Source organism: Delphinapterus leucas, chromosome 1, assembly GCF_059928025.1.
Source record: "Delphinapterus leucas isolate spDelLeu-1000000601 "Yukka" chromosome 1, BTC_Dleu_Yukka2, whole genome shotgun sequence".
In the NCBI taxonomy this organism is placed as follows: Eukaryota; Metazoa; Chordata; class Mammalia; order Artiodactyla; family Monodontidae; genus Delphinapterus; species Delphinapterus leucas.
Window position 1 is genome coordinate 37,768,550 of NC_143129.1, and position 25,713 is coordinate 37,794,262.

General features: G+C 38.6%; 1 long non-coding RNA gene across 1 annotated transcript in view; it reads left to right on the forward strand.

The window, feature by feature from the left end:
* The first annotated feature begins 3,509 nt into the window (after positions 1 to 3,509).
* The window catches only part of LOC149750469 (uncharacterized), a 75,402-nt gene continuing 53,198 nt past the window's right edge, over positions 3,510 to 25,713 (forward strand). The window contains exons 1-3 of the long non-coding RNA XR_016392248.1: positions 3,510 to 4,090; positions 9,911 to 9,986; positions 10,380 to 10,501. This is a non-coding gene — a long non-coding RNA (uncharacterized LOC149750469). The remainder of the gene's footprint in view (positions 4,091 to 9,910; positions 9,987 to 10,379; positions 10,502 to 25,713) is intronic.

A 25,713-nucleotide genomic window follows, 5' to 3' on the forward strand; every position in this document is an offset into this window, starting at 1 on the left:
CTGTACAACAGAGTGAATCAGCTATATGTATACATATATTCCCATATCCCCTCCGTCTTGAGCCTCCCTCCCACCCTCCCTATCCCACCCCTCTAGGTCGTCACAAAGCACCAAGCTGACCTCCTTGTGCTATGCAGCAGCTTCCTACTAGCCATCCATTTTACGTTTGGTAGTGTATATATGTCAGTGCTACTCTTTCACTTCATCCCAGCATCGCCTGCCCCCTCCCCTGTGCCCTCAAATCCATTCTCTACGTCTACATCTTTATTCCTGCCCTGCCACTAGGTTCATCAGTATGGCTTTTTAAAATTCCATATATATGTGTTAGTGTGCGGTATTTGTTTTTCTCTTTCTGACTTGCTTCACTCTGCATGACGGATTCTAGGTCCATCCACCTCACTACAAATAACTCAATTTCATTCCTTTTTATGGTGGAGTAATATTCCATGTATATATATATGCGCCACATCTTCTTTATCCATTCATCTGTTGATGGACACTTAGGTTGCTTCCATATCCTCACTATTGTAAATAGAGCTGCAATGAACATTTTGGTACATGACTCTTTTTGAATTATGGTTTTCTCAGCGTATATACCCAGTAGTGGGATTGCTGGGTTGTATGGTAGTTCTATTTTTAGTTTTTTAAGGAACCTCCATACTGTTCTCCACAGTGGCTGTATCAATTTACATTCCCACCAACAGTACAAGAGGATTCCCTTTTCTGCACACCCTCTCCAGCATTTATTGTTTGTAGATTTTTTGATGATGGCCATTCTGACCAGTGTGATGTGATACCTCCTTGTGGTTTTGATTTGCATTTCTCTAATGATTAGTGATTTGCATTTCTCTAATGATTAGTGATGTTGAGCATCCTTTCATGTGTTTGTTGTCAATCTGTATATCTTCTTTGGAGAAATGTCTATTTAGGTCTTCTGCCTATTTTTGGATTGGGTTGCTTGTTTTTTTGATATTGAGCTGCATGAGTTGTTTGTATGATTTGGAGATTAATCTTTTGTCAGTTGCTTCATTTGCAAATATTTTCTCCCATTCTGAGGGTTGTCTTTTCGTCTTGTTTATGTTTTCCTTTGCTGTGCAAAAGCTTTGAAGTTTCATTAGGTCCCATTGGTTTATTTTCGTTTTTATTTCCATTTCTCTAGGAGGTGGGTCAAAAGGGATCTTGCTGTGATTTATGTCATAGAGTGTTCTGCCTATGTTTTCCTCTAAGAGTTTGATGGTGTCTGGCCTTACACTTAGGTCTTTAATCCATTTTGAGTTTATTTTTGTGTATGGTTTTAGGGAGTGTTCTAATTTTATTCATTTACATGTAGGTTGTTTATTTGAGATGTTTCTTGTTTTTTAAGGTAGGATTGTATTGATAGAAACTTCGCTCTTAGAACTGATTTTGCTGCATCCCATAGGTTTTTGTGTCATCATGTTTTTATTGTCATTTGTTTCAAGGTATTTTTTTATTTCCTCTTTGATTTCTTCAGTGATATCTTGGTTATTTAGTAGTGTATTGTTTAGCGTCCATGTGTCTGTATTTTTTGCACATTTCTTCCTGCAATTGATATTTAGTCTCATAGCGTTGTAGTTGGAAAAGATACTTGATACAATTTGAATGTTCTTAAATTTACCAAGGCTCGATTTGTGACCCAAGATATGATCTATCCTGGAGAATGTTCCATGAGCACTTGAGCAAAATGTGTATTCTGTTGTTTTGGATGGAATGTCCTATAAATATCAATTAAGTCCATCTTGTTTAATGTATCATTTAAAGCTTGTGTTTCGTTATTTATTTTCATTTTGGATGATCTGTCCATTGGTGAAAGTGGAGTGTTAAAGTCCCCTCCTATGATTGTGTTACTGTCGATTTCCCCTTTTATGGCTGTTAGTATTTGCTTTATGTATTGAGGTGCTCCTTTGTTGGGTGCATAAATATTTACAATTGTTATATATTTTACTTGGGTTGATCCCTTGATCATCATGTAGTGTCCTTCTTTGTCTCTTGTCTTTGTTTTAAAGTCTCTTTTGTCTGATATGAGAATTGCTACTCCAGCTTTCTTTTGATTTCCATTTGCATGGAATATCTTTTTCCATTCCCTCACTTTCAGTCAGTATGTGTCCCTAGGTCTGAAGTGGGTCTCTTGTAGACAGCATAAATATGGGTCTTGTTTTTGTATCCATTCAGCCAGTCTGTGTCTTTTTGTTGGAGCATTTAATCCATTTACATTTATGGTAATTATTGATATGTATGTTCCTATTACCATTTTCTTAATTGTTTGGGTTTATTATTGTAGGTCTTTTCCTTCTCTTGTGTTTCCTGCCTAGAGAAGTTCCTTTATCATTTGTTGTAAAGCTGGTTTGATGGTGCTAAATTCTCTTAGCTTTTGCATGTCTGTAAAGGTTTTAATTTCTCTGTCAAATCTGAATGAGATCCTTGCTGGGTAGAGTCATGTTGGTTGTAGGTTTTTCCCTTTCATCACTTTAAATATGTCCTGCCATTCGCTTCTGGCTTGCAGAGTTTCTGCTGAAAGATCAGCTGTTAACCTTATGGGGATTCCCTTGTGTGATATTTGTTGCTTTTCCATTACTGCTTTTAATATTTTTCTTTGTATTTAATTTTTGATAGTTTGATTAATATGTGTCTTGGTGTGTTTCTCTTTGGGTTTTTCCTGTATGGAACTCTCTGCACTTCCTGGACTTGATTGACTATTTCCTTTCCCTTGTTAGGGAAGTTTTTGACTCTAATCTCTTCAAATATTTTCTCAGACCCTTTCTTTTTCTCTTTTTCTTCTGGGACCACTATAATTCGAATGTTGGTGTGTTTAATGTTGTCCCAGAAGTCTCTGAGACTGTTCTCAGTTCTTTTCATTTTTTTTTTCTTTACTCTGCTCCCTGGCAGTTGTTTTCACCATTTTATCTTCCAGCTCATTCATCCATTCTTCTGCCTCAGTTATTCTGCTATTGATTCCTTCTATAGTATTTTTAATATCAGTTATTACATTGTTCATCACTGTTTGTTTGCTCTTCAGTTCCTTTAGATCCTTGTTAAATGTTTGTGTTTTTCTCCATTCTGTTTCTGAGATTTTGGATCATCTTTACTGTCCTTACTCTGAATTCCTTTTCAGGTAGGTTGCATATTTTGTCTTCATTTATTTGGTCTTGTAGGATTTTACCTTGCTCCTTCATCTGTAACATATTTTTTTGTTGTTTCATTTTTTTTTTGATGGGAGGGGCTGTATTCCTGTCTTACTGGTTGTTGGCCTGAGGCTTCCTTCAATGGAGTTTGCAGGAAGTAAGGTAGAGCCAGACCTTGGTGCCGAGATGAGGACCTCCAGGAGGCCTCACCTCAATTAATATTTCCTGGCATCTGAGGTTCTTTGTTAGTCCAGCAGCTTGGACTTGGTGCTCCCACCACAGGAGCTCAGGCCTGACCTATGGCCTGGGAACCAAGAACCCACAAGCTGCATAGCATCATTAAAAAAAAAGAATAAAAAAGAATAAAAGGAGCAGTACAATAACAAAGAATAAATATAAAATTAGAATAATAAAAAATGTATTAGGAAAAATAAAAATATAATTGAAACAACTGCAACTGCAACAAGGGAAAACAAAACCACACCAGAAACAAGAAAAAAAAGTGGTGGGGGGAAACAACCCAAAAGGAGCAGAACAATAACAAAGTATAGAGAATAAAATAAAATTAGAAAAATAAAAGGTTTATTAGAAAAAATAATTATATTAATGAATTAACAAGAAGAAGGTAAAACAGCACCCCGACCTAAAAGAAGAGAAAAGGAAAAAAAAAAAAAAGGCCTTGGCTCTTGGGGGTGGAGTTTAGGTGGGGGGGTGGAACTTAGGCAGGGGCAGGGTTTAGGGTTGGGCAGGGCCTAGCCAGGGTGGTGACGTTTGAGTGTGGGGCAGGGCCTAGACTCAGGACCCACACAGCCAGAAAAGGCCTTGGGTGTGGGGCCTAGGCTGGGCAACATTCAAGTGTGTGGTGGGGCCTCTGCCTAGGACCTACACGGAATGGGAGAGGCAGCACATCCAAAGGGGTTCTCTGGAGTGTGGATTTCGGGAGTTTGGAGGTAGGGCCATGGGTGAGGGTGTGTGTGCGGGGTTTAGGCCCAGGGTGTTTGGAGGGGGTCTCAGAAGGGGTCTCCGAGTGTAGAGGTGGGGCCCTGGGTGGGGGTGTAGGGGAAGGGCTTGGGCTCTACCTGGTAGGAGGGAGGCCCCCAGGGCAGAGGATTAGGCCTGGGAGCCCAACAGGCTACCCGGTGCCTAAGTGGGCAGCGAAAGCGCTGGCCGTGTTCCTTTCTGTTCCTCCACGCCCTCCCCCATGGTCTCCCCCAGGGTCTCCACAGTCGCCGCTGGACCCTAACTGTGGGCTGGTCCCACTGAGTGTAGGAACTCCTACCCCCGCCCATTTGCCCCTCAGGGGTGCAGGTCCCAGAGGTCTGGCCTTTACTTTTGATCCCCCTTTCCTCCCTCCCACTCCCTCAGGACCCACGCAGCTGGAGGGGTTTAGGTGGGCAGAGGATCAGGTCCGGGATTTCATCAGGCTTCTGGGGCCCAAGAAGGTAGGGGAAACATAGCCACCCTCCCTTTTGATCCTCTGCCCTCCCAGTGGTCCCCCAATTTCCCCCTCCAGGTGTGGGATCTCTTCCTCTCCCCCAGCTGCCCCTCAGGGGCGCCAGTCCAGTCCCACCTCCACTTCTCCTCCCCACTCACTCTCCCCATGCCCCATGTCGTACTTGGTTGCTGGGGGTTCCTCCCGTCCCCTTAGGCGTCCGTGGTCCCCTACCGGTGCCTGGTAGGTGCCCTAGTTGTGCCAAGATGCGAATTTCATGCCCTCCTAGTCTGCCATCTTGACTCCCCCATATTTTCTTTAGTGCTTTATAAGGGTAACTGGGTAATTAAGTATGAAAAGTGAAACCACTGATATAAGTCAGTTCTATATTCACTTTAATAACTGTTAGAACAAAATAGCTGTTAAAATATCTTACACACTGAAAGTGGTAATTGTTTTTTGATCTATGATTATGTATCTTTTGGCACAGAGAAGCTGTCCACTCTGGCCATTCATGTAGCCCTGTTTGGAATAACTTTAAAATGCTTATCTTAGATTTCTAAGCACTTAAGGCCAATGTCCCGTTTAAAAAACGTTCTTCCATACAGGTCCAGTGACCCCTTTTCAGCACCTTACTTATCTTTCTATGCCTTAGTTCTTCATTTGGTGATAACAGTAGTTCCTACCTGATAGAGTTGTTATGTGATTATATGAGGTAATGATATTTCAAATGTGCTTAAAATAGTTGTTTGGCATGTATTAGTGATGTTTCATTTAATCCTCACTTGGGACTTATCTTGAGAGCTTAGTAAAGCACCATTCAAATATAGCACTTAAAACAGTGCCTGGCACACAGTAAGTATTCAGAATAATTTATGGAAATAATTCTTCTTAATTTTTTTCTCCTCGTCTGAATCCTCCCCAGCCACACTTCATAAAAGTATCTTAGCACCTTTTATGCTCTTTTGTCTCAGGGCAGGCTTGTATTTCAGTGCTAACTTGCAGAAATTTCCTGGAAGATATATTCCTCTCCTGGGTTTTGATCTTTAAAGGCTGAGCATCCTGGAAAGATGATACTAAGTGCCTGTGTTTAGGATTGGAATTTTGGAGGATGCACATTGATGGTGACAGGATTTTGGAAGGAATGGGAAGCAGTTTGAAGGTGAGATTCTAGAGGCTCCTAGTCTCAGCGTACATCCCCAGGTACATACATGGTGTAAAATCAAATAGCTTTTAGATTATAGACTTGCATAATGAGGATTTCTGCTGTGGCCACAGAAGACTGCAAGATGAAGCTCTTTCTCTAGAATGTCCTAAATTATGGGTGAACCCTGAAGGTGATACACCCAGCAATGGCAGAGATCAGAATTTCCTAGCAGCCCATTAGGCTTTTGAGGCTGAATATAATTTGATTAAATGAAAATAAAATCGTTGATCATTCTTGCATACCCTATAAAATGAGATTCACAGCCCTTAACCAGAGAAATTGGGTCCTTTTATAGGCTAACTTTGTCCCTGTCAAACTGGGATATGCACCTCCTGATGATCCAGAAGGACAGTTGAATATTTAATAATCTGAGCTCCAGGATCCATTACCCATCTAATAGCTGTTCTTTGGAGGAAACGCAAATGACTTTTTCCTAATCTTTATTCAAAGAGGAGTCTTAAAAAGCTCTGGAAACATAAACAGCATGAGCTCCATTGAGAATAGTGCAGAACAAGCACACATTAAATAGTAAACTAGAAGGAATCTGAAAGAGTTAATGGTGGTCATTTTGAAGTAAAAATTCTAACCCCAGTGGTGGATGGTAGGACAGATAATGACACATCTAGTCACCACAGACTCCCTAATAAAGCATAAACCTTAACTTTGTTGCAAGGATGAAAGTAAGAATAATCTCCCTTAATGGGAGCAGCAGACCAGAGGTGTTTAATCACCTAAAATCACTGATGGTAAAATCACCTCATCGTGCTTACGGAGGCAAGGATCATTTACACACACTTCAAGTCACCCTTGACAAACAGGCTCTTTGTTGATTTCATTAAGTGCCGAACTTTTCTCACCCAGCTCGCCTCAGGATGCACACATTTCATTTCCATGCGTGTTCTGGGAGGACAGTCCATGTCATTTGCCAGCATTTCGGCCAACATATACATAATCAAATGCAGCCACCATGGAACATGGGCTGAGAAACAATCCATCCAGTGTTTAATGAGTAACATTAGCATGCTCTTAAAAGCACTAATAGCAAGTTTCATTACTGTTCATTTTAGTGTGGATGGCAGCTATCCAAAACCTAACCATGTACTAAATTCATTTTAGTAAAAGCAGAAAATAATAAATAAAATAAATGATTGTAATTACAAGTAACTTCTAGAAGTTAGACTTATATTAACATGACATTAACTCAGAAAAGAAACACTTTCTTCTTTTTTTTTTCCAGATTACAATTTTCTTTTAGGAAACCCTTTCTCTCCTACAGTGACTTTCAATCTAATATTGTCTTCAAATTAATTTTCATTATTTTATTATAAAAGTGATGTTATACTTTTGGGGATTTTGATCCTGAGGATCAGAAATTGTTCAGAAGGCATTTGGAGTTTTCTATAAATTTGTTTATATTGACTTTTGCAGTATCCACTCCCACTGCTTTCTTGTGTGCCTTCCTATACTTCTTCCCTTTCCAGTCTCTTCAGGATGTTCCCCAGCTCCTTTACGGCTATGGTTCTGGATGTGATTTTAGTTCTGCAAGTCACACATTCTCACGGGGACATGGATTTGGAATTTTCTGGTGCAGATGGTGGCAGAGGTTCTCAGTTGCTGGAGTCACCAGCTTCAGCGGTGTTTCCTGATTTGAGAATCTGCTTCCTCACCATTGCAGAGGCAGTAGCTGTTGTGGCAGCCTGGTGTGGCCAGAACCTCAGTCTAGGGTCTGTTGCTTCCCTTCTCTCTAATTATAAGCTTTTCTACTTCAGGTATCTAGGAAAGATTCTATGCTCTGCAGCTGAACCCTGAGTAAGACTGCCTTGGTGCCTACTTCATAGATTGCAAACATTTTGGTGATTAAATGGGATACTTGCATACAGTTTCCTTAGCCAAATGCCTGGCACAGAGTGGATAATAAATATTAGCTTCTATTTTTCCCCTCATAATGCCTAGGGTGGTTCAATGTGAACCTACCTGATAGAAAAATTAAATCCTCAGTATACTTTTTAGTTACATGGTGACTACATATGACACAGTAGAGAAAGACATAGAGACAGTGTGTTATAATGGTAGGGCCAGAGAGTGGTGAACAATATTTAGAGTAAAATGATCTAGGTTCAACTCTCAGACCTACTTATTGTTTGGCCTTGAGCAAAGTTTTCTGGGGTTTATTTGTTCCAGCTACAGTGGGAGATGTACTGCATTTTCTTTAATGTTTCTCAAGTTTTTAAAATTCTGAGACTTATATTCTAGCTTCATCTGCTTCTAATTTTCAGTAATGATTTGAAATAACAAGAATGTTCACTTCTTTAGATGACTCATTGTTTAAGGCGTATGATAGCAAACGATGAAGTTGTTTTTTTTTTTTTAAGACTTGCCTGATGCTTGCCATCATAAAAGGTGAATTAAGCAATGCAAGGAAGAAAAAAAATAGAGGTGAGGATAGTACATTTAACGCATTTGGGAGGGTAAAGAAAAAAGTCCTCTTAGTTTAGTTTGTCTTATCAGTGACAAACTGAAACTGGTTTTTCATAGTAACACCTGGTCATTGTTCTAAAAATATGAAACTTGAGGCCTGTTTGTTGTTGTTGTGTTTTTGTTTTTTTACAGTTAGAAACCTTGATTACAGTGCTACATTTAGAAAATTTAGAAAAGGCACTCTGAGGAACTGAAAATTGTAGAAGAAAATAGAATCTCTTAAGGGTGTAGGAAGTAGATACAATCTCTGGCAGAGAAAAGCAGTTTTCACAAAAATATAATAGAGAAAGATAACTGAACTTATTATAAAGGCACCTAACTAAAAGGGAAAAATCAGTAGAGGAAAGGAAGTTATCTCCTAGTCTTAAGCTGTTTAAGGTCTTGGGATGCCAGGAAAGATGCAAAATGCCATTTATTCTTTTTCTTTCTCTCTCAAAACTGCTTTAAAAATCCACGAAAAAGGGCTTCCCTGGTGGCGCAGTGGTTGGGAGTCTGCCTCCCGATGCAGGGGACGCGGGTTCGTGCCCCGGTCCGGGAGGATCCCACATGCCGCGGAGCGGCTGGGCCCGTGAGCTGTGGCCGCTGTGCCTGCGCGTCCGGAGCCTGTGCTCTGCAACGGGAGAGGCCACAGCAGTGAGAGGCCCGCGTACTACAAAAAAAACAAAAAAAAACAAAAAAAAACCACGAAAAAATCAAGCCTGCCTTTTAGCTATTAAAATTGAATTTTTAAAAAATGACATGGGTTCAGATTTGGATTGACATTATTGACTAGTTACTCTTCTTTTCATAAAAATGATAGCAGTATCAGTGTTTGAATCTGGCTCATTTGGTTACGAGGAAGAATTCAGTCAGATTATTGCAGTGGACAAATGGTTGTTATAATTACATATGGACTCTGACTGGACCTGGAAGCTTAGGCGTAGAGAGAAATATTTTGCTCCCTCTCTGAGTCTTTGGTGCTCTGTGTCCATCTGCTGTATTCCCCATTCCAACCTCTGGAACTTATCTGCTGACGCTGGTTTTCTACATCTTCATTGTCCAGCTTGCCTATTTGCGTAGGTTACTTCTCCTAGATTATCTTTGTCCCCTTTCTACAGCACACATTTTTTTCTCTAACTTGTATTTTAATCTCATGTATAACATAGGAAGCCTTGCCTCTGTTGGGGTAAGGAAAGCATTTTCCTCTTTTCTCCTCAGAGCAACTCCTTCATTTGGGAATATGTAACTAATATGATTGAGGGAATTGGGACCTGGACTGCCAAGAATTTACCACTCGTTCTTATTCTCATTCTCTTGTTCTTTCTGTTTCTCACTAGTTTCACTTCAGAGGGAAAGAAAGAAATCCTTTTTTTTTTTTTTTTTTGGCCGCATCACACAGCAATGGGGGATCTTAGTTCCCCAACCAGGGATTGAACCCGCAGTGGAAGTGCATAGTCTTAACTGCTGGACCACCAGGAAAGTCCTGAAAGAAGTCTTGATTTTAAATTCCAAGCTGTATTCTGGCTTTACCAGAATGACAGCTGTTAAATTTCCCCTTTTGATTTCTATGTATAGTGATCTACTGGTTCAAGATCCATAGGGCAGTGATTCTCAACTGGAAGTGATTTTGATAGGGGACATTTGACAATGTCAGAAAACATTTGTGATTGTCAGGACTGAAGAAGGAGATTCTACTGGCTTCTGGTCATTAGAGTTGAAGGATGCTGCCAAACATCATTCAATGCACCAGGTAACAACCCGCGTTAAAAATAACAATAATAATACTGCTATATTTAAAATAGATAACCAACAAGGAGCTACTGTATAGCACCAGGAACTCTGCTCAATACTCTGTAATAACTTATATGGGAAAAAAAATTCGATAAAGAGTAGATACATGTATACGTACAACTGAGTCACTTTGCTGTACACCTGAAGCTAACACAGCATTGTTAATCAACTATACTCCAATATAAAGTAAAAATTAAAAACATTTTTTCTAGCCCCAAATATCAGTAGTGCCAAAGTTGAAAAATTCTGCCATACGAGAAGTAAAGGGTTTGAGATTAATTATTGCCTTTTTATTCAAAAACTATTTTATTACCGTTTCTAACTATCTAATCTCTCAATTACACCCTTCCAGATTCCCAGGGAAAGATATGAATGGTGAAGCCTATTTTTGAACTAGGCTCCACAAAGCACAGCCTTCTGCCAGTCCAAGGGTTCAAGTTCCTTAGTCCAACCCGAACAACTATGACTCACAAGGTATCAGCTATGATTATAAAATAAAACATGGACATGTTAGCTCTTGTCTCTAAAAAAGGTAGATAATTTTTTTAGAAGGAGATGTGATTAGGTAGGAATCATAAAACATGTTCAGACCAAAAAAATAAAATATAATTTCCTTAATACTTAATAACTTTTAATTGATGACAAAAATCAAGTGAGTCTTCTATCATGTACATTTTAAGCCAATACGATTCAGTAATATTGTTTTGTATATTCAGTTACTATATTTGTGAGAACACTTAATTTTTATTATCTCTGAGAAAAAGGAAAAAACTAATTACATATTGGATTAATTTGTGAGTTTCCTATTCCTTAGGTACCCTGGGGGTCTATAATTCTTACTTCCAGGAACTCTTTGTAAGCCTTTTTTCCAGAAAAGAGTTTCAGACCAAGAATGCAGAGGCAAAGCAGAACACATTGTAGATGCTAATATTCACTAGAAGAGGAGCAAGGGAGCTGTTTTCGAAGGAGTGAGAAGGAGTGTTGTGCACAGATTCTGTTATGACTTTAATGGAAACAGTGCATGTCATTCCCACACAGCTTGCTGAGTACTTGCCCCGGAGAATATAGTGATTAGAATGAATGATGTGCTGGGATTAAAACACTTTACTGTTTAGTTCTATTTGTCGGGAAACATTTACTGATTCTAGCCCTGGTTTCCCTTATGATATGATTAGGCAGAGAGGAGTCACTTTCCTGAGGAAACTGAGGTCACAGTGTTCTCTCACGATATAAAGCTCGTGAGGCATGTGGAAGAGCTGAGATCATGGATTTGGAAAGGATCACCGTAGAGTTGTTAAAATAAAATTTTCTACAGATAACTTACTGATCTAGTTGACTTCTATTCAGTGATTCATGACTTGGGTACTGTTTAATCTAACAGGTAGAAAGGAGCTCTGAAGAGCAGTACAAGGTGAGAGCTTTTTATAGACCAAAGTGAGCAGGGTCAAGGACGATGTACTGGTCATTTGCTAATGGGTTAATGAGAGTTCCTTTCCTTATATGGAACAAGGAGCTGGATAAGGGTTTGGTAAGCAGGCAAGCATGATTGGTTGGTTGACCTGGGCCTTCCTTTGCTTGGAGAGCCCAGGTAGGGAAACTTAGATAAATTTTGGTTTGCTGATGTGGGGCTTAGCATGAGTGATTCCATCTTGGACCTAATCTGGTTACTTTGACAGAATCCTTGGCCTATCACATAGTCTTTACTATGCAAATAGGGCCAGTCACTTCAGAATTTTGAGAATTGATCTCAGTATCTTTCTACTGAAGACAATAACTGCTTTCCAGCATTGTGGCAAGACATTTAAGAGCTTCCATCACAGCTCCAGCGCAACTTAACCACGTAACCAGTTCTGTGAATGCTGTCATGTTCTGGAATATTATCGTGCCTCACTTTTCTGTTTTGTAAATTTGGGAAGATTGTATCTGCTTCACAGGGTTTTTTGAGAAAGAAATGAGTTACTAATAATGACTGCAAAGCACTTGTGACAGTGTCTGTCTCAAATGTTATTATCATTGTTAATGCACGTTGAGCTTTTAGCTCAGTGCTTGAAAACCTGGCAATCATTCAGTCAATGGTAGCTAGTTTTTACACAATGCCCGGTATTATTATTGCTAGAAACAAAGAAAAATAACAATTTACGTCAAGGGAGAATCCAGTAAATGATCTATGAAGGTCTGTTATTGCCTAAACCAACATATGCTTTGTGATAGTGATTAGGCTGGGTGGGAGCCATCAGTCAAGCCAGAAGGATGAGGCAAATGAGGAAACCTTTTCAGAAGACATGTGGATGATTCTAGGGAACTGGATGACGTTTTGGTTGGGGGCATAACTTCACAGTAATTGAACACTCCCCAAATATCATTTTTAAAGTAAACTTACCTTATTACTGTTAGTTGGAGGCATAAATTTCCACTCTGTGAATGCCCTGTGCATTTGTGGATCCGATTGCAGGGTTAAACAAAATCAACAGAGTCCTTCCATCCCATTCATTTCTAATGCAACCTGTATTGCTACCATCAACAGCAAAATAAAATCTTTTCCATTTACCTCTGACTCAAAAAGCAGAGGGAGAGGTATTTTGAGATAGTTTAAATAGGGAAATGGAGATTTAGAGGCTAAGTGATGGGTTTAATGACAGTGGTGCTTCATGTTAGTACTGTATTTCGTTTTTCAAAGTATATCCTCATAAATAATCTCCTTGGATCTATACAACTAAATAGAATAGAAACAAGAATATAAGACTGTTATCTCCGTATAACAAATTAGAAAGCTGATGTTTCTCTATCACATGTATACTCAGGCTAAACTGGAGACATTGATTCCAGCTCTCACTGTTACGTAGGGGAGCTTCTCTTGCTATCATTGTAAAGCCTACAGCATTTCCCCAGCATTGACTTTATTCTGATTTCTTTAAAAATAAACTCCTGGGCTTCCCTGGTGGCTCAGTGGTTGAGAGTCCGCCTGCTGATGCGGGGAACATGGGTTCGTGCCCAGGTCCGGGAAGATCCCACATGCCGCGGAGCAGCTGGGTCCGTGAGCCACGGCCGCTGAGCCTGCGCGTCCGGAGCCTGTGCTCTGCAACAGGAGAGGCCACAACAGTGAGAGGCCCGCGTATCACAAAAAATAAATAAATAAATAAACTCCTGCTAGTCTTTCTTGAATTAGATGCTGATAGACCTAAGAAAATGAGTCTAATTCCTCTTCCCCATTAGCCCTAAAGCTAACATACCTGCAGATCTTCTAAGTTACTCTTTTCTCTAAATCAGACTTCCCTCAGTAGTCTGAACTTATCTATCACAAATTCTAGAACTTTCATCATACTTCAGAAAAATGTACTTTATCCACTTCCCTGAAGAAAGAAAACAAGTATAATTCACTCAGCTAATATTGACTGATGGCCAACAGTATTAGAATCTTATTGTGTGTTTATGTACAGTCATGAACAAAAAAGATACAGTCCTTGAAATTAGGTAATTTGCTTATTAGGGCAGGGACATAGGTGATATTCATGAAATAATTTAAAATTTTATTCAGCAGTAAGTTGCCATGAAAAAAATAAAATAAAAAACAGTGTTCTTGAGCATTATATTATATTGAATGGAGCAAGAAGTTATCCCTGAGGAAATTGCCTTTGAAAGACAAAAAAGGAGCCAGGCATTCAAAAATCTGGGACAAGAGAGAGCCAAATAAAGGAAAATGTTAGTGCAAAGATGGGAGCCAGGCTGGTGTGATCAAAGGATCAAGAGGATTCCAATAAATAAGGACTAAGTTGAATAAGGGGGCAAATGAGAAGAATTGAAGTTAGGGACATAGGCAGGGACAGATATTCTGGGGCCTTAGGATGCCCCATAAAAGGGATTTGGATTTTATTCTAAATCCTAGTGCTATCTATTGGTTTTGAGTGTGGAGAGACTTGATCTGATCTCATTTTTAAAAGAATATGCTGGCTGTTTTAAGAAATGAATTGTGGGGAGGCAAGAGTAGAGTCTGGGGACTAGTGAGAGGCTTCCAGTAAACCAAAAGAGGTTATCATGTTCAAACAAGGACTTGATGATGCATTGTCTTGCCTTAGAGTTGGGGCGGATGGTGATTGAAAGGGAAGAATTGGACACTTCCTGGCTGGGGATTTGAGTAGCTGGGTGGACAACGCTGTCCTCACTTGAAGTAGGAAAGACTTAGGGTGAGAGAAAAGGTCTTGGGGCTGGGGACAAATGGGTAGTTCTGGTTTTAAAAAAATTATGTCTGGAATTTATATTTTGTTTTAGATGTGTTCTCACTTATATGCAGTACAGGGTAACAGTAGTTTCCCTTGAATTTGAGCTGTTATTTCTATTATATCAGCCTCAGGTTGTAGTTGTTTATTAAGCAGTCATGTGTAGAAAAAAATGTATTCAGTGAAAAACTATGCATCCTTTCTCTCTCTCTCTCTCTCTCTCTCTCTCTCTCTCTATATATATATATATATATATATATATACACACACACACACACACACACACACACACGTACTTTTTTTTAATGCAGGCTTCTTAGATTTCCCTTCTTGGTTATCAGATTCTAGCTCTGTTTCTTGTCTCTGAGCTATTTTGCAACTCTTTGTAAGTTGCAGGTAACTAATAGATATATAAACTCTTCTCTGTGCAGTAGTGATTTTAATTGAGTACCTTTTTTCTGTGGAAAACTGGTTTTGTCCACATTTGCAATTAATTTCAACATTCCTTTACTCCATATGAATTTTTCTTCCTTTTCCCTTCATTCAGTTACAACATCTGCTTGATTTCCTCATCTAAGTAAAGTAAAATCTTTAATGTGCATTCCTTTTTATATCTGTATGAGAATCATAGCTTTACTTTTTCCTAAAAATGATCTTTTAGCACAGTTCTCACCAATGGCTCATATTGCTCTCCTGGGCAGATGAACACCCATACGTTTTCACACACACTACTGTAAAGTTGTGCTCCCGAATTCTGTATTTAATAATGTGACATTAACACATTTCATTTCATATGATGCCAATTTCCCAGAAAAATTCTGGACTCTCATGTGAAATACCCAGAATCAATTTTGCCAGTACAATTATGAATTCAAATGTCAAATGATTCATTTTATACCTCAGCCCCAAGAACATTGCATCCTCCTAGTGGAAGGGAGAATTTCTAATGATCAGTCTTTGAGCTTCCACGAGCCATTTAGTAAAATTTTAGACACTTTGTGTACAACAGAATTAGTTTGTCAATAATGAAAGATATCATTGAGTGTTTCTAAGCAAATTCATACATTGCCTCTATTCTCAGAAGTGTATACTTCAGTGACTAAGGTTCTGAGAGATTGTAATTCATTAATTCTTAGAGGAAACTTACTTGAAGTTATATTCTAAAACTGTCTTTTAAAAAAGATTAGCTCATGACTCATAAATTGGAGTGGTTCATTTTTTGTCTTGTCAAGGAAGAAGAAAACGTACTTCACTGACAAGGAAAAATAAGCATTGCATCTTTGGCAAAGGTGCAGTTTAAATATTTAGAAAATTGTGATTCATAAGTCAAAAAAGGTAACGATATAATATCATTTCCAGAGCTGTATCTGTGCAAGCACTTTTTGTACTCATATAACATTAATTGATTTTAAGGTATCATTTGTATAAGTTATTATTAACATTGAAAATATAAATCATGAAGATTAAATGACACAATTAATTTACAAAAAATAAGTTCATCTAACGTTTATTTTGTAAGACTTTTTAAAAAATATTATGCCAGGCCTGGCAAACTTTAACAAATATTTTAATTTCTTATAAATCATTTTTTGAATGTGACTATTTTAGAGGAATTATAGATGAAAACAGAGTTTTGGTTGACAAATTGAAAACTTCACAAAGAAAGAAGCATAGATTTATTGATTGATATAGCTAATATGTTTATGGCATCTGTGAGAGCCACGTATACAGGTAGATTGTGAGATGGGTTGATGATTACCAATTTTGTTCTGACGTTATGAAAATAAAAACTCAAATGTTACACAAAACTTATTCTTTGAGTTGGGGTGGATGGTTATTGAAAAAGAATAATTAGATGCTTTCTATTTTGGGGATTTCAGTAGCTGGGTGGACACTGTTGTCCTGACCTGAAATAGGAAAGACTTATGGTGAGGGGGAAGATCTTGGGGCTGGGGTAAGAATGGATAGTTCTGTTTGTAACAAACTTACTTCTAGAATTCACATTTTATTGTAGATGTGTTTTTACTTGCATGCAGTAGAGGGTGACTGTAGTCTTCCTGGGACTTGAGCCTTTATTTCTGTTATATCAGTCTCAGGTTCAGTTGTTTGTTTAGCAGTCATGCGTGGAAAAGAAAGATGTATTGCATGGAAAACTATGCATCTTCCTTAGATTACCATCTGTAAAATGCTTACTTTAAAAATCTTAGTTGAACTTACTTTTATCCATACTGGGTTGACATTTTTGGTATATTTTTAATAGTTCTAAGACAAAATATTTCACTTGTAATTGAGAGATTATACACTAGACTTGGGGAAACGTGGGGGCTATCCTGATGAGGCCTCTCATTTACATTTCCTCATTTGTGAAAGAGAAAGTATTTAGTTTCTGGAAACTTGGGGCTGCCTCCCCCCTTTATGTTAGACTACATTTTGAATTGGCCTTAGAGTTCCTTCAAATAAAGCAACAAGCAATAAATGGATATTTTCATACTTCTATAAGCTCTCTTCTTGAAGGAGAGATCCCTTGTAGTATTCACCATTTTAGCTCCAGAACCTACATTGTTGATGGTTGAGGGTAGATCTCATAGAGGTGTCTTTGCCTTACTGGGGAGTCTTTGTATGGCTTATAGGGTACAATTCTAAGGTCAAAAGGAAAGTGATTGACTCTATCCCTAACATTTCTCAAGGACCCGTGATGATAGAGAATCACAACTCTCTTCCCACATTTGGTACCCTAAGAGGTAGATTTCTGTTTATTCTGTATAAGAAATATTTTTATTTATTACTTTATTTTATTTTATTTTTTTTTTGCGGTACACGGCCTGTCACTGTTGTGGCCTCTCCCGTTGCGGAGCACAGGCTCTGGACGCGCAGGCCCAGTGGCCATGGCTCACGGGCCCAGCTGCTCCGCGGCATATGGGATCCTCCTGGACCGGAGCACGAACCCGTGTCTCCTGCATCGGCAGGCGGACTCTCATCCACTGCAGCACCAGGGAAGCCCAAGAAATATTTTGAAAAGAAGCAAACATCATTTCTAATCAAAGAGATGTTTTTCAAAGGAGTTCTTCAAAATGTACATGTTCTTTTCCTTTGGGATAGTACATAAGATCTACCTTCTGGAAAGGTACACACATATCAAATCATGTGCTTCTTCCTTAAAAGGAAAAATTCATGTTTGGTCAAGCCTCTTTACTTCCCATAAGGAAAAATTAACTCATTTCTTAGAGTGTCCAGAGAGTCTCAAGCTCATAATGAGTATTTTATGGAAATTTTCTCATAATTGAAGATTAATGTTTAGTTTATGATTTTATTTCAATAATCTCTACCATATTTATTTTTAACCCATTGCACAAATAGGGGTAACATAAGTTGACTAAAGCAGTATAACAAAGATTTTATGTTTGATGGACTTGGGAAGGGGGAGGAACAAGAAGTTTTTACACCCTTTTTCTCACTTGTTCCCAGCAGTGTTCTCAAGTTTCAGGACAGTCTGGATGGCAAATAGGCGAGTAGAGAAAAGTATGCTTTGTTTCTGTGGCAGTCTCAGAGCCAATGACTTCTCTGGGAGAGAGGTAGCTTACCCAGCCTAAAATTTTGAGACTGAAAACTTGGAGGGAAGCTGGTCCAAGATTTCTGCAGGATAAAACCCTTGGTGCTACTGCCAGAATAGAATAGATGTCTGGTTTGTGATATTAGTTATCTATTACATTCTTGGAAAGGCTAAATATCAGCTTCCCTGGTACCCAGCAAATGGCGATAGGTCAATTACTGCTGCTCTAAATGAATATTTTTAAGCAACTTTTTCCCCTTGGCATTATTTAAAGCATAAGTGGTTAGATTTATTTATTTATTTTTCACCAGCGTATACATGTCAATCCCAGTCGCCCAATTCATCACACCCCCACACACACACCCCCGCTGCTTTCCCCCCTTGATGTCCATATGTTTGTTCTCTACATCTTTGTCTCAGCTTCTGCCCTGCAAACCAGTTCAAGTCTACCATTTTTCTAGGTTCCACATATATGCGATATTTGTTTTTCTCTTTCTGACTTACATCACTCTGTATGACACTCTCTAGATCATCCATGTCTCAACAAATGACCCAATTACGTTCCATTTTATGGCTGAGTAATATATATGTGCCACATCTTCTTTATCCATTCGCCTGTCGATGGGCATTTAGGTTGCTTCCATGACCTGCCTATTGTAAATAGAGCTGCAATGAACATTGGGGTACATGTGTCTTTTTGAATAATGGTTTTCTCTGGGTATATGCCTGGTAGTGGGATTGCTGCATCATATGGTAATTCTATTTTTAGTTTTTTAAGGAACCTCCATACTGTCCTCCATAGTGGCTGTATCAATTTACATTCCCACCAAAAGTGCAAGAGGGTTCCCTTTTCTCCACACCCTCTCCAGCATTTGTTGTTTGTAGATTTTCTGATGCTGCCCATTCTAACTGGTGTGAGGTGATACCTCATTGTAGTTTTAATTTGCATTTCTCTAATAATTAGTGATGTTGAGAAGCTTTTCATGTCCTTCTTAGCCATGTGTATGTCTTCTTTGGAGAAATGTCTGTTTAGGTCTTCTGCCCATTTTTGGATTGGGTTGTTTGTTTTTTTAATATTGAGCTGCATGAGCTGTTTATATATTTTGGAGATTAATCCTTTGTCCGTTGATTTGTTTGCAAATATTTTCTCCCGTTCTGACGGTTGTCTTTTCGTCTTGTTTATGGTTTCCTTTGCTGGGCAAAAGCATTTAAGTTTCATTAGGTCCCATTTGTTTATTTATTTTTTTAAATTTCCATTACTCTAGGAGGTGGATCAAAAAAGATCTTGCTGTCAAAGAGTGTTCTTCCTATGTTTTCCTCTAAGAGTTTTATAGTGTGTAGTCTTACATTTAGGTCTCTAATCCATTTTGAGTTTTTTTGTGTGTATGGTGTTAGGGAGTGTTCTAATTTCATTCTTTTACATGTAGCGGTCCAGTTTCCCCAGCACCGCTTATTGAAGAGACTGTCTTTTCTCCATTGTATATCCTTGTCTCCTTTGTCATAGATTAGTTTACCATAGGAACGTGGGTTTATCTCTGGGCTTTCTATCCTGTTCCATTGATCTATATTTCTGTTTTTGTGCCAGTACCATATTGTGTTGATTACTGTAGGTTTGTAGTATTGTCTGAAGTCAGGGAGTCTGTTTCTTCCAGCTCCGTTTTTTTCCCTCAAGACTGCTTTGGCTATTCGGGGTTCTTTGTGTCTCCATACAAATTTTAAGATTTTTTGTTCTAGTTCTGTAAAAAATGCCATTGGTAATTTGATAGGGATTGCATTGAATCTGTAGATTGCTTTGGGTAGATAGTCACTTTCACAATATTGATTCTTGCAATCCAAGTACAGGGTATATCTCTCCATCTGTTGGTATCATCTTTAATTTCTTTCATCAGTGTCTTATAGTTTTCTGCATACAGGTCTTTCCTCTCCCTAAGTAGGTTTATTCCTAGATGTTTTATTCTTTTTGTTGCAATGGTAAATGGGAGTGTTTCCTTAATTTCTCTTTCAGATTTTTCATCATTAGTATATAGGAATGCAAGAGATTTCTGTGCATTAATTTTGTATCCTGCAACTTTACCAAATTCATTGATTACCTCTAGTAGTTTTCTGGTGGCATCTTTAGGATTCTCTATGTATAGTATCATGTCGTCTGTAAACAGTGACAGTGTTGCTCCTTCTTTTCCAATTTGTATTCCTTTTATTTCTTTTTCTTCTCTGATTGCTGTGGCTAAAACTTCCAAAACTATGTTGAATAATAGTGGTGAGAGTGGACACCTTTGGCTTGTTCCTGATCTTACTGGAAATGCTTTCAGTTTTTCACCATTGAGAATGATGTTTGCTGTGGGTTTGTCATATATGGCCTTTATTATGTTGAGGTAGGTTCCCTCTATGCCCACTTTCTGGAGAGTTTTTGTCATAAATGGGTGTTGAATTTTGTCAAAAGATTTTTCTGCATCTATTGAGATGATCATATGGTTTTTCTTCTCAGTGTGTTAATATGGTGTATCACATTGATTTATTTGCGTATATTGAAGTATCCTTGCATCCCTGAGATAAATCCCACTTGGTCATGGTGTATGATCCTTTTAATGTGTTGTTGGATTCTGTTTGCTAGTATTTTGTTGAGGATTTTTGCATCTATATTCATCAGTGATATTGGTCTGTAATTTTCTTTGTTTGTAGTATCTTTGTCCGGTTTTGGTATCAGGGTGATGGTGGCCTCATAGAATGAGTTTGGGAGTATTCCTTCCTCCGCAATTTTTTGCAAGAGTTTGAGAAGGACGGGTGTTAGCTCTTCTCTAAATGTTTGATAGAATTCACCTGTGAAGCCATCTGGTCCTGGACTTTTGTTTTTTGGAAGATTTTTAATCACAGTTTCAATTTCATTACTTGTGATTGGTCTGTTCATATTTTCTATATGGTTCAGTCTTGGAAGGTTATACCTTTCTAAGAATTTGTCCATTTCTTCCAGGTTGCCCATTTTATTGGCATAGAGTTGCTTGTAGTAGTCTCTTAGGATGCTTTGTATTTCTGCAGTGTCTGTTGTAACTTCTCCTTTTTCATTTCTAATTTTATTGATTTGAGTCCTCTCCCTCTTTTTCTTGATGAGCCTGGCTAATGGTTTATCAATTTTGTTTATCTTCTCAAAGAACCAGCTTTTAGTTTTATTGATCTTTGCTATTGTTTTGTCTCTATTTCATTCATTTCTGCTCTGATCTTTATGATTTCTTTCCTTCTGCTAACTTTGGGTTTTGTTTGTTCTTCTTTCTGTAGTTCCTTTAGGTGTAAGGTTAGATTGTTTATTTGAGATTTTTCTTGTTACTTGAGGTAGGCTTGTATAGATATAAACTTCACTTTTAGAACTGCTTTTGCTGCATCCGATAGGTTTTGGATCATCTCGTTTTCGTTGTCATTTGTGTCTAGGTATTTTTTGATTTCCTCTTTGATTTCTTCAGTGATCTCTTATTTAGTAACGTATTGTTTAACCTCCATGTGTTTGTTTTTCCCTGGAATTCATTTCTAATCTCATAGCATTGTGGTTAGAAAAGATGCTTGATATGATTTCAATTTTCTTAACTTTACTGAGACTTGATATGTGACCCAAGATGTGATCTATCCTGGAGAAGGTTCCATGTGCACTTGAGAAGAAAGTGTAATCTGCTGTTTTTGGATGGAACATCCTATAAATATCAATTAAATCTATCTTGTCTATTGTGTCATTTAAAGCTTCTGTTTCCTTATTTATTTTCATTTTGGATGATCTGTCCATTGGTGTAAGTGAGGTGTTAAAGTCCCCCACTAGTGTGTTACTGTTGATTTCCTCTTTTATGGCTGTTAGCAGTTGCCTTATGTATTGCGGTGCTCCTTTGTTGGGTGCATATATATTTATAATTGTTGTATCTTCCTCTTGGATTGATCCCTTGATCATTAGGTAGTGTCCTTCCTTGTCTCTTGTAACATTCTCTATTTTAAAGTCTATTTTATCTGATATGAGTATTGCTACTCCAGCTTTCTTTTGATTTCCATTTGCATGGAATATCTTTTCCATCCCCTCACTTTCAGTCTGTATGTGTCCCTATGTCTGAGTGGGTCTCTTGTAGACAACATAGGTATGGGTCTTGTTTTTGTATCCATTCAGCAAGCCTGTGTGCTTCGGTTGGAGCATTTAATCCATTCACGTTTAAGGTAATTATCAATATGTATGTTCCTATGACCATTTTCTTAATTGTTTTAGGTTTGTTTTTGTAGGTCCTTTTCTTCTCTTGTGTTTCCCACTTAGAGAAGTTCCTGTAGCATTTGTTGTAGAGCTGGTTTTGTGGTGCTGAATTCTCTTGGCTTTTGCTTGTCTGTAAAGCTTTTGATTTCTCCATTGAATCTGAATTAGATCCTTGCCGGGTAGAGTAATCTTGGTTGTAGGTTCTTCCCTTTCATCACTTTAAGTATATCATGTCACTCCCTTGTGGCTTGTAGAGTTTCTGATGAGAAATCAGATGTTCACCTTATGGGAGTTCCCTTGTATGTTATTTGTTGTTTTTCCCTTGTTGCTTTCAGTAAGTTTTCTATGTCTTTAATTTTTGCCAATTTGATTACTATTTGTCTCAGCGTGTTTCTCCTTGGGTTTATCCTGTATGGGACTCTCTGCTCTTCCTGGACTTGGGTGGCTATTTCCTTTCCTATGTTAGGGAAGTGTTCGACTATAATCTCTTCAAATATTTTCTCGGGTCCTTTCTGTCTCTCTTCTCCTTCTGGGACCCCTGTAATGCGAGTGTTGTTGCGTTTAATGTTGTCCCAGAGGTATCTTAGGCTGTCTTCATTTCTTTTCATTCTTTTTTCTTTATTCTGTTCCACAGCAGTGAATTCCACCATTCAGTCTTCCAGGTCACTTATCCATTCTTCTGCCTCGGTTATTCTGCTATTGATTCCTTCTAGTGTAGTTTGCATTTCAGTTATTGTATTGTTCATCTCTGTTTGTTTGTTCTTTAATTCTTTTAGGTTTTTGTTAAACATTTCTTGCATCTTCTCAATCTTTGCCTCCATTTTTTTCCCAAGGTCCTGGATCATCTTCACTATCATTATTCTGAATTCTTTTTGTGGAAGGTTGCCTATCTCTACTTCATTTAGTTTTTTTTTTCTGGGGTTTTAACTTGTTCCTTCATCTGGTACATAGCCCTCTGCCTTTTCATCTTGTCTCTCTTTCTGTGAATGTGGTTTTTTTCCCATAGGCTGCAGGATTGTAGTTCTTGCTTCTGCTGTGTGCCCTCTGGTGGGTGAGGCTATCTGAGTGGCTTGTGGTAGTTTCCTGATGGGAGGAACTGGTGGTGGGTAGAGCTGGCTGTTGCTCTGGTGGGCAGAGCTCAGTAAAACTTTAATCTGCTTTTCTGCTGATGGGTGTGGCTGGGTTCCCTCCCTGTTGGTTGTTTGGCCTGAGGCAACCCAACACTGGAGCCCACCTGGACTCTTTGGTGGGGCTAATGGCGGACTCTGGGAGGGCTCACGCCAAGGAGTACTTCTGCTGCCAGTGTCCTTCTCCTCACGGTGAGCCGCAGCCACCCCATGCCTCTGCAGGAGAGCCCCCAACACTAGCAGGTAGGTCTGGTTCAGTCTCCTCTGGGGTCACTGCTCCTTCCCCTGGGTCCCGATGTGCACACTACTTTGTGTGTGCCCTCCAAGAGCGGAGCCTCTGTTTCCCCCAGTCCTGTCAAAGTCCTCTAATCAAATCCCGCTAGCCTTCAAAATCTGATTCTCTAGGAATTTCTCCTCCCATTGCTGGACCCCCAGGTTGGGAAGCCTGACATGGGGCTCAGAACCTTCACTCCATTGGGTGGACTTTTGTGGTATAGTTCTCCAGTTTGTGAGTCATCCACCCATCAGTTATGGGATTTGATTTTATTGTGATTGCACCCCTCCTACCATCTCATTGTGGTTTCTCCTTTATCTGTGGTAGTGGCGTATCCTTCTTGGTCAGTTCCAGTGTCTTCCTGTCGATGATTGTTCAGCAATTAGTTGTGATTCTGGTGTTCTGGCAAGAGGGAGTCCTGATCCCTTACTTGAAACACCTATCTTTCCAAAGATTATGACAAGAAGAAGGTTCAAATAAATAATAACGTTTCTTCACTTTAATGATAACTTAGAAACTCCACTTCCTTTTGCACCACCCTGGTCTCGCAGCTCCCGCCCCTGCTCCTCGGACCAGGTCCCCTATTTATTTTTTTAATACATCTTATTTGGAGTATAATTGCTTTACAGTGCTATGTTAGTTTCTGTTGTACAACAAAGTGAATCAGCCATATGCATACATATATCCCCACATCCCCTCCCTCTTGAGTCTCCCTCCCACCCTCCCTGTCCCACCCCTCTAGGTCTTCGAAAAGCACCGAGCTGATCTCCCTGTGCTATGTGGCTGCTTCCCACTAGCTATCTGTTTTACATTTGGTAGTATATATATGTCCATGCCACTCTCTCACTTCATCCCAGCTTACCCTTCTCCCTCCCCATGTCCTCAAGTCCATTCACTATGTCTGCATTTTTATTCCTGCCCAGCCACTAGGTTCATCAGTACCATTTTTTTTTTTTAGATTCCGTATATATGTGTTAACATACGATATTTGTTTTTCTCTTTCTGACTTACTTCACTCTGTATGACAGACTCTAGGTCTATCCTCCTCACTACAAATAACTCAATTTCATTTCTTTTCATGGCTGAGTAATATTCCATTGAATATATGTGCCACATCTTCTTTATCCATTCATCTGTCAGTGGACATTTAGGTTGCTTACATGTCCTGGCTATTATAAATAGTGCTGCAATGAATATTGTGGTACATATCTCCTTTTGAATTATGGTTTTCTCAGGGTATATGCCCAATAGTGGGATTGCTGGGTCATATGGTAGTTCTAATTTTAGTTTTTTAAGGAAACTCCATACTCTTGTCCATAGTGGTTGTATCAATTTACATTCCCACCAACAGTGTAGGAGGGTTCCCTTTGCACCGCACCCTTTCCAGCATTTATTGTTTCTAGATACTTTGATGGTGGCCATTCTGACTGGTGTGAGGTGATACCTCATTGTAGTTTTGATTTGCATTTCTCTAATAATTAGTGATATTGAGCATCTTTTCATGTGCCTCTTGGCTATCTGTATGTCTTCTTTGGTGAAATGTCTATTTAGGTCTTCCACCCATTTTTTAATTGAGTTGTTTGTTTTTCGATTTTGATCTCCATGAGCTGTTTGTATATTTTGGAGATTAATCATTTAGATTTATAACTAGAACCAAATATATACTTAAGGACAACTTGTAAATATGAAAAATAATGATTTTGACTATGTATCCTAAATATAGAAATTACCTAATGAATATATTTAAAAGTAATTTTAATCTTTATAGCAGTGATGTGGCCCAGGGTTATTTTTAGCAAGGAGAAAATTAGACAACGAGTTGTATACAAAGAGTATTGAAGAAATTGTAGAATATCAGTTTTTTCTTTAAGATCGATATACTTTTAATCAGCTTGTGTTAGCATAGGAGAGAGAGACCCCAAAAAAAGTAAAGAATAAATATCAAAAGTATAAATACCTAGTCTTCAAATTTCAACTGGATTGAGAAAACTTATATTCTTCTAATAATTTCCCAAATGGCAACTCCAGAAGTTTTTGGAAAATCCCAGTGTATTATAGGCACAATTATTTTTCAGAGTAAATTAAATCTAGAAACCTTGGCTTATTAAACCCAGACTTTTCAGATTTTGTAACCTGTTATTTTACTGATTTTTTGGAGCAGGGGAAATAGAAAGACTCTCATACCAAAATTCACCAAAATTTCTTGACCAGCTAAACTGGTATTGAAAGTAAAATCATGCATTTTTAGAAGTATTTTTTTAATCTTTAAAAAACAGTTTCAATGGAACTTCACTATTATTTAAAGAAG